Source organism: Cornus florida, unplaced genomic scaffold (genome assembly GCF_030987335.1).
Source record: "Cornus florida cultivar Cherokee Brave unplaced genomic scaffold, ASM3098733v1 CherokeeBrave_3.0.0_Hap2_Chr05, whole genome shotgun sequence".
Lineage (NCBI taxonomy): Eukaryota > Viridiplantae > Streptophyta > Magnoliopsida > Cornales > Cornaceae > Cornus > Cornus florida.
Window position 1 is genome coordinate 8,266,480 of NW_026775575.1, and position 10,639 is coordinate 8,277,118.

The window sequence follows — 10,639 nt, forward strand, 5'->3', positions numbered from 1 at the left end:
TCGATGTGAATGCGCAAACGCGTCCCCCAAACTTAGACAGGAAGACTTGTCAAAACATAACTACTATACACAAGTAAAAGCATAGGCTTTTAAGAAAAATCAAAACAAAAATAAAAACAGTCACATGAATTATATGGCAAGATAAAAATCTAAACAAAACCCAAAAATTTATGTATTTATTTAGTATTATTATTATTATGTATATATATATATATATAGTAATATTATTATTATTATTATTTATATATATATATAGTATGATGTTTTTTTTTTTTTTTTTTTTTTTTTTTTTTTTTTTTTTTTTTTTTAAAGACAACATGTATGTGTGTGCCGAGGGGTTTGTTTGTGGGTTGAGGAGAGCTAGGCATGGTGGGGAGGAGGAGGGTTGGTTGAGTGTGGGCTGGGTTGGTGAGGATTTGTGGGTGGCTTGGTGGGGTTGGTTATGGGTTGAGGAGAGCTCGGCATGGTGGGGAGGAGGAGGGTTGGTGGTAAGGTGAGGATGATGTTGAAGGAGGTTGAGAGGGATGGTTGAGGTGGTTTGGTTGAGAGGGTGGTGTGTATGCAGTGATGGAAGCCGAGAGGGTGGGGGTGGTGTTGGTGATGTGGGTGTGTTGCCGAGAGGTGAAAATGTGGTTACACGGTGGTTGTGGAATGTATGGGAGGAAGTTGGTTTCATGGTGCTGCATGGTGGAGAGGGAAGATGCCGAGAGAGAGAGGGTTGGGGCATGGAGTTGGAGGCCTCGGATTGATGGTGGTAAGAATTTCGAGCACTCGAAATGGGTTCTTCGAGTGCTCGAAGGACATGTAGTGAGTGAGGGAGGGAAGCTGCATGGTGGTCGTGTTCTTGAGGGTGGGTATGCATGGAGGCATGCATGGGGTGGCTGCGTGGGCTCGGGATTGAGTGAGTTGGGTTTGTGAGATTGAGGTTGTAAGGTTGAGGGGTGAGGTTGGTTGGTTTTGACTGTGACCGAGAGTGGGAAGGGAAGATGGTTGCTGGGTTGGAGGTTGGTGTGTGGGGTGAAGAGATAGGAGGGGATGCCGAGAGCTAAGTAGGTGGGTTGGTTGAGTGTGTGCATGCATGGTGATGCATGGTAGGTTTGTGGGTGGGTTGCTGTGAGGATTGGGTGGTTGTGGTGGGATTGTGTTGGAGTTAGCTTGCATGGTTGAGGGTTTGGGTTGAAACCGAGAGGAAGAAGGCTGGTTTTTGGGATGGTGCGTTGGGATGCAGGGTTGTTGGAGGAGGGTGGTTTGATGATGGTGGTGAGGTGGGGGAGGTAGGAGGAGGTTGGGTTGGTTTGATGCTGAAGTTGCATGGTGGGGAGGGTTGGGTTGTGGAAGTGGGTTTTGAGTTGGGATGGTGTTGGGTGGAGGTTGCCGAGATTGAGATGAGGGTTAGAGGTGATGTGAGGCCGAGAGGGATGATTGTGGTGGAAGATGGGGGTGTGTTGGTTGAGTGATGAAGGGGATGCCGAGGGGTTGAGTGGGGTAGGTTGCAGGAGTGGAAGGTGGTGCTACAAGGTTGGATTGCACGGTCGTTTAGAGAGAGAGGAGAGGAGGTTGGCTTCGAGAATGGGAGTTGAGAAGATAGGTTGAGGAAGTGGATGAGAGAGAGAAAGGTTGGAGGTGAAGCAAAATTCGAGCACTCCAAAGTGGGTCTTCGAGTGCTCGAAGATCCGGCAGAGGGCAAGATGGTTGGCGCAAGGAAGTTGGAGCACTCAAAATGGCCTTTTCGAGTGCTCGACATTTTGGCAGAGAGTGAGGGTTGGTTGGTGCATGGAATTCGAGCACTCAAACCAGAATTTAGAGTGCTCGAAATGAGAGTAGTAGGTTCGGCATTGTGGGTGGAAGAATTTGGAGCACTCAAATTGGAAGGTAGAGTGCTCTAAATGAAGGCAGTGAGCTTGGGATTGATGGTTCACATTTAGAGCACTCCAAATGGGAGCTAGAATGCTCTAAATGAAGGCAGTAGGCTCATGGAATCTTGGTTAAAGCCTTGGAGCACTCGGTAGTGAGCATTGAGGTTGAGAGATGAATTTTTGCATGCATTGTAACATTATGTGCTTCATTCTTATGCATTGTGAATGTGAATATGATCAACTGAGAGCTGAAGAATTGATAAAACCTTGCAATATGCTTCCAAATGAATGCATGGATAGAATAGTTTCACCTTGCATGCATGGATAGAAAGTGAAACTTGGCATGGAAAATTATGAAACTTGGCATGGAAAATTATGAAACTTGGCACATTATTCTAATGCAATGCATGGGTGGACTTGTGGGAAATTTTTTTTCAAAAACTTTGCAATTGCAGGGATGGAAAAATTGCCAAGCTCTAAGCTTCAATGCAATGCATGGAAAATTTTGAAAATTTTTCAGACTGAGCAATTTTTCTCCAATGCTTGGATGAATTTAGGAGAAAAGAAAAAAAAAATTGAAATTGCACATCATCTCAAATGCATGGAAATTTTTTTAAAACTTAGCAACTCCATTTTAATTCAATGCATGGAAAAATTTAAACTTTGCACTTCATCTCAAATGCATGGATGAAATTTGGGAAAATTTTGATACCTTGCAACTACTCTCTACTGCATGAATGAATTTAAGAAACTTTTCAAACTTTTGCAACATCACATAAATGGATGGATGATTTTGAGGAACCATGATCCAACAATGCATTGAAGATGAGAGGCTATGCATGTGAGTGCCATGTCGAAAGTCCGAGAAAATTGTCTGATAGAGCCGGAAACTTGCGGGAATGAAAACAGGAGTTGAGAAGGTTTAATAAGCCGGTCTAAAATTGCGAAACACAACTGAAGACCATTTCAGAAAAATCAAATTTTTGGCTTATCAAAACCATTTCCCAGAAAATTTCAAGGCACGAGCAATTTAAGAAGGTAGAGAAGCTTGGAACATCGAAAGAATTTATTCCCTTGCTTTGCTAAATTTAATGTCGATAGCTAGACGAAGTTAGAGCAGGTACTAATCCTCAAAAATCTCGATAGCTAGACACACCAAGATCAGGTTAGTCCTCCTTACCCTATACCATGTCTCTCAAGAGATTCAAGCTTCCCCAAATAGGATAATTCTTTTAAAAGCGAAGGAGGAAGAGCTTGAAGACAAAAGTGGAAAAGAGGTAGCGGAAAGACCTCAACCCACTCTTCATCCTCAATGAAGAACTTTGGATTATGGGGCTTATTTGGATTATGGGAAGATGGATTAGGTGAAGGTGCACCAAGCAACGACTTATGAAGGGTCATATTGAGCACGGGAATGCTCAACAAGTTATCCTTCAGACTTTCAACATCCTCCTCACACTTATCCGGTGGTTCGGGCTCAATAGCTTGAGATAACTCAGGAGAAGGAATGAGAGGAAGTGCAAGCTCCCAAGAGAGGGATACATTTGATGTTGCCCAAGGAAGAGAGAGAATAGGTGGAGGAATATCAAACAAAGAATTTACCTCCAAAATAGAATTGTCAACATCAAAATCCTCATAATTGAAATGAGCTAAGCAAGCTTTTAGAGGATCCTCCATTAAAGGAGGTGCATCAAGCAAAGGATTATGTAGGGGCTGTTTTGGAGTAGGGTAGACAATCTCTACACCATTATTTCGCTCATTTTGAACCACAAATTCTTCCATTTTATGAGTGGCAACAATTTGATCTTCAACCACCATTTCATCATTGTCATATGTGATGACTACTTGATCATTCTCATGATGAAAGTTACTAGGAGTAATTTCATCATTCATAGAATTTTCTTTTGGATTGGCCACAAGTTCAATGGAAAATTCTTCGTCATTTTCATGATTTAGAGCATCAACCATTTGTTGAATTTGGGCTATTTGGTCATCTAAATCAACTATAAATTGGGAATGAGAATGAGTGGTGGATTGCATGCTAACAATATCATCCAACATTTGCTTGTTGGACTCCATAATTTGCGTGTGCATAGACTCCATCATTTGTTTGTTAGCAATAAGTAACTCATCCAATGGAGACGGTGGAAAAGGAGAAGAGGGCGGGAAATAATGATCATTGGGTTGAAAATTGGCTTGAAAATGTTGCTCATGAGGTTGTGGGTCTGAATTTTCCATGTCATGCCACAAGAAGTTTTGGTGATCTCCCCTACCCGAGTCATAACCATTGAGATATGGATCATTACTCGGTTCAAAGAAATTTTTATTTGGTTGCTCTAGATAAAAGTCCGAGAATTGTCTCGTTGGAAGACATTCTCTTGTATGATGTGTATGACTAGAACAAAATGCACAAAACTCATGTGATGTGTAGAATTGAGTTGGAAGATAGTTATCCTCCATCTAGGAGTAATTCAACAACACACAAAGCAATCAACACAACACTTCATCACCATAACCTCCACATATGATATTCCCTTTCTCCTCAATTATCAAGATAAAAATTAAATTGGCCACGACAAGGACCGATGCTTGGAATTGAAAATACACAATAAAGATTAGCCTCGACAAGGGCTTGTAATTTATCTACTTCTAAGCTTAACACATGCACGATATTCACAATTCGAAACTAGAAGGGCAAAAGACTTACCCGGGGTCCTCTAGACTTATAATTTGCTAGCATTCCCACGGCGAGCTTCGAGTTCCTAGAATCACACTTACAACTTAAAGATGATTAAAACACACAAGGAATATTCACAAAACACGATATTCACAATCAAACTAAAATTTAACCCTAGAACTTTGGTCGCTAAACCGTTTGCAGTCCCCGGCAACGGCGCCAAAAATTGATCGGTTGGTCAATCATACATCAACCTTCGCAATAGTACGAATCATGGTAAAATAGGGCTATTGGTCGGGTAAGTCGAACCACTGGGACTGCGCTAGTCTAAGGCAACCTAAATGTCTAGAATCATTCTTAGAATGGTAAGGGGTAATAAGGGTTTGTTTGTTTGTCACTAAACTAAAAATGTAAAGATGCATAAACTAGTAGATTGTAAGGAATGTAAAGAGGTGAAATGCAAGTAGATAAGAATAGGGAGATGAATCCGTCTCCATCCCTATACACATGCTAGATTAGAACTAATTAAGGGGAAAAATAACATATAATGGTCAAGAATTACATAACAACACATGGTTGCCATGTAATTGATCAAGAAGTACATTAAGTCTCAAACAAGTATAATTTATCAAAAGGGTAAACATGCTTAGACTACCTAACTAAGGTGTAGCTTATACACATTTACTTAAATGAAAGACTATCAAGTTCTTGACAAAATGATGAAGCACATGGAGCTAGAGATTAAGCATACACCATCAAAGGATTTCCTAAGCAATGGTCTATCAAAGTCACCTATCAACATGCCATGAAACCATTTCATAACCTTGTTCCCATTCTCACCATGAAAACTCAAGCAATAAGATTCATACAAGACATCACCTAACAATCAAGATAATGAACTTGAAGAAATCAACCATACATATATAAACATTCATTACAACAAATGAAAGGCTCTTAGTTATGAAAAAGAGCATAGAAATATACATTGCAATCCCCCAAAATAGACTACCCTAGGACATGCTTACAAGGGAGGGACTTCATCACCTCCCTAGAGGAAGAGTTAGTTACCCATGGTAGCTCTAGATGAAGGAAGAAGCAAGGCCTCCAACTCCATTGTCGTACTCCCCTCTTTAGGCTTGAAGAACACTTCCTTCTTTCTCTCCTCTCTTTCCTCTATCTTTTAAAATGAAGCTTAGCTAAGATATGTGTGGCTCCCCTCCTTTGTAGACATCTTATCCACCCCAAAAAGGCCACCAACCAACATCTCCAACCAACCATGAAAGAGGAAAATTACAATTGAGGAAACCAAGAAGCAAGTGGCTGAAATTGAGCATTTTCGGAGGCCAATCTGCCCAAAATTCGAGTGCTCGAAGTAAGGGCTTCGAGCACTCGAAAATGGGGCAGAATGCTTCATTCTTGAGTTGCTCCGCCCGAACCTACTTTGGTAAAATGGCCATAACTTTGCACTCTAAACTCCGAATGATGAACCGTTTGAATATTTGGAAACCTAATTCAGAGCTCTAAAAAATTTATGTTTTGGTGAAATCCAATTCTCAAGTATGATAGGTCGAAATTGAAGAGCAAGGTAGAAATTCATTGCTGCCAGGCAGTTCTGAGTACCTCTGATAACAAGGCCATAACTCTCTGCTCCAAACTCCGAATGACGAACCGTTTGAAGATTTGGAAAGATAATTCAGAGCTCTAAATATGTCCTGTTATGATTGAAGTCCAATTCTTGAGTTTACAAGGTCAAAATGGTGAGCAAAGTCTAGGATCCATTGCTGCCAGAAATTCAGCATTAACACTTTGATATTCAAGACTTTGTCAAAACATCACTCTTGCTCCTTTTTGGCCAATGGACCTGAAAATATACAAAAACATGCAAATGAAAGTAATCTACATAATATAAGCAAACAATGGACTTAAATAATGCAATTAAGGGCGCTTGAATATACAATATTCGGCATTTATCACATGTAAATGAATCCATTGTTGAAAATGTTTCCAAAAATGATTTTGAAATTTTTTTTGAGCCTAAGGCTCCATTTCCGGATGCTTTGAAAGAATCCACCTCTCTTAAAAAACAACAAAATAAGGCTAATGAGATCATTGATGTGTTTAGGCAAGTGAAAATTAATCTTCCTCTCTTGGATGCAATTAGACAAATTCCGGCTTATGCCAAATTCTTGAAAGATCTTTACACCATTAAAAGGAGGAACAAAAGCCAAGCACCAAAGAAAGTTATTTTAACCGAGCAGGTAAGCTCAATCTTGCAACACAGCACCCTCCCAAAATTCAAAGACCCTGGTTCACCTACTATTTCATGCACTATTGGTGACCATGTTATTAATCGAACTCTTTTGGATTTAGGAGCAAATGTGAATCTTCTCCCTTGTTCTGTTTATGTTCAGTTGGGCTTTGGTGATTTGAGACCGACGTCGGTAGTTTTGCAACTAGCCGACCGATCAATTAAGAAGCCTTGGGGTATCATTGAGGATGTATTGATTAAAATTGACAAGTTCTTCTTCCCGGTCGATTTCATTGTCAATGACACGGAACCGGTACCAAATCCTAAGAACCAAATTCCTGTTATCCTTGGTCGTCCTTTCTTGATAACCGCTAATGCCAACATTAATTGTAGGATGGGGATAATGAAGATTTCATTTGGCCACATGAAAGTGAAGTTGAACATTTTTAATCTAACCCCGAATTCCATGGATAAGCATGAAGATGTATGTGTTATTGAAAAATGTTTTGAAGGTGAATTTGAAAAAAATGAGACTTTGCTTGATGTTGAAACCTCCATTGGTTTGTTTTCCAAAAAGATTTCAAAGAAAAATGTTTTCAAACCAAGTGTTGAAAGGGCATGGAAGCCCAAAGGTTTTGTTGACAAAGGACCTTCAATCTCATTTGAATCAAATCCAACAAATTCCTTAGGGAATAATTTGTTGGGTGGGATTCAAAATTCCATTCACCCCGCCAAGGAGGGGATGCATACCAAGATTTTTGATCCAGGCTAAAAGAGCCTAACATCTTGCTAGAGACGTTAAAGACTAGTGTGTTTCGTAGGGTTTACCGACCCTATTCCTCCCTCATTTTTGTTTTTATGTTTCCTGCATCATCTGGATATGAATTGAATTGAAAAATCCAGCTTATGGGCAATTTCTTGCATTTTGTGCACTTCCAGTGAAGTTTCGATCATTAAAGTTCAGTTAGATTGATCGAAATTCCACTTTGATCGATTGAACCCATTGGATTGAGGACTTTTCAAAATCCATTTCAATTGACCAAAGTCCATTCCAATCGATCGAAATCTATTACGATCGATCGAAGCTAAGAGTTCAGTCGATCGAAGTCCTTCGATCTATCGAAAATGCGTCATTTGAATTTCCGGAAAAGGCTTTGACCGTTCATCTTCTAACCCTAATTTTTTTATTTTCTTTTTCTTTTTCTTCTTTCCTCCCCTATTTTTCTTTTCTTTTTCTTTTTCTTTATCTTTCTTTCTTATCTTTCTTCCTTGTGTCACCTTAAACCAAAGCACGCAAAAGTGTAGTGTGCCAAGTTTAAATTTATGAAATGCCACTACCATTTCTAACTAAAAATATAGTTAGGGTGAGTAGGGATTGTCCTAAGGGATTGGAAGTGTACTTTTGCTTGGAAATAAGGTCAGATTAGTAGGTCGAGTGATCAAAAGGTGGTTTGATTGGTTAATTAAACTACAATTTTAACTAAGTGAAAGCAATGTGAAACAACTAAATTAAGTAAAGTGTAGAGAATAAGAGAGAGGTCTTGGAACCTAGAGTTTACCACTAAGCACCACCCTAGACATCCAATGTTTATTGGATAAAGGGGAAACATGTGTTGTAAATGAAATTGTGTGCAATTGATTGAAATAATAACATGGATGGCTAAGTAAGCATACATTGTCTAACCAATCTAGTGAATAGCACAACATATCAAGTTAAGCCATTATTCCTTCCTTTAAGCCCTCAATTAATACACACCTACAATTTTAGAGAAATATACTAATTGCATTCATAAGTATGGAACATCAAATAACAAGCATGGATTATCCTCCCATCTAAGAAAGTAAAGCAACTATACTACAACTAAGCTAGGGACATGAAAATTAAACTAAGTAAACTAAGGAAGAGGCATAATCCATCAAGAAATGAGCATGAACCATCAAACAAATCATAAGAGTAGTCCATTAAAGCACCATGCCTTGACCATCACTAGATTCATAGCATCAACACACATAGACATGCATCAATATCACAAAACCTAGAGATAAACACATGAACATCTATTCTAGCATACATAAACATATGAATAGAATGAAATGATCAATTGGAAGTCTTAAATCACACAAATCATTGTAAAAACAAGATTTATATATAAGTTAAATGTTAAGACAAGAATTACAACACAAATCCCCTCAAAATACAAAACATCAAAGTCTAGGAGGCATACTTAGGGCTATCTCTAGCACCAAGAGAATTGTTTAGCCACTCATTGATGTGGTCATCCAACCTTCAAGGGCCATCTCCATGGTTGAAATGATCTTCTTATCCTTGATGGAAACCTTAGATGAGTAGAAGGACTCCCAAATGGTGTGTGTCTCTCTAATCTCTAGACTCCTCTAACCTCTCTTGTGTATTGTGTTCCTTCTCTTTAAGATTGCATATGTGTAAAAATGGCTCAAAATCCTTATATAGGTAGCTCAAGTGTCACACCCAATGGTCAGACCTCGTGCACTAAGACCTCCAAATGATTGCACCACGAGCACACCTTTTAATTGGCTGGAACTCTGTTTTTCTCGCACTTGAGGAGGTTTGATTGATCACAAGGATGGTCAGATCGATCAAACCATGGTGACACCTTTTTGGAATAAGATAAGGCTGAGATATTTTTAGGATATTTTGGGAAAAAGACAAAAGTGGTTAGTGGGGATAAGATCAACGGTGTTCGATTGATCAAAGAAATGTTGGATCGATCGAAGATGGGAATTTCCTGAGGATAAGGATAAGAGGCTCGATCCATCTTGAAATGGTTGGAATGATCACTGTAAGATCGATCTGAGCTTGGTCTGATCGATCGAAGAATGCTGCTTTCCACCTCTTTGCTTCTCCTTTCTTTCATTGAGCTAGAGATTGCATCTTTTATGCTTTAATTCAGCTGGATTAATTTATTTTGGGGATAAGTGTCTGAAAAGGGTAATAACATGAAATTAGTCTAAAACGAGAAAATAAGATAGATAAAGGTCCTAAAATACTGGAGCTTAAAGGGTTTAAATGGACAATTTTCAGCGCTCATCACACCCCCAAACTTAAATATTGCTAGTCCCTAGTAATGAACTACAAGGTGAAGGAATGAAATGAACAACTAAATAATTATAATCTAGAAAGCAATAAATGGAAAATGCCACTTTCGTAGGGAACACGATTGCATTTAGCACATGCAACAAGCCTTTTAAACCCCTAGGTTACCCCTAGTGGACGAGTGAAGTCTCGTGAGGGTTTCCAAAAATGATACCCACAAACATTAAGCTCATTATCATAAAAAAGGCATCATTATTGCAAATAAGCATTAGGAGAAAACTACCTTAAGTATACAATTTTCCAACCATTTCCAAGCAATCTCCCAAAATTTCAACATCAAGCAAGCAAGTATGGTCTTCCACACATCAAGAAAATGATCATGCAAATCAAAACAACTCTAGAATCCTTTTTGAGTGAACCAACATCAAATATGTTGCTGTCTAAGCCAACTAGAGAAATGATCACATCCTTTCCCTCAAACTAGCGCACAAATCTAGTACCGATCATCAAGACAAAGAGTGGACCTTTTATTAAAGCTTTATTGATCTAGGTGCGCTTCTTCTTTTCACTCAATTTTTTTTTTCTCTCTCTAATCCTAAGGATCAAAGATGGAAGCATAATGCAATGTGTTGATCTATTAAGCTTTCTAGCGATCCATGAGGTCGAGCGTTAGGTCAATGACTCCCAAACCAGACGGCTTTAGGGCACTAGGTGTTAAAACACCCCTAAGGACTTATAAGCTCAAATTAACTAGGCTACAAATCAAAACAACCTCCATCTAATTA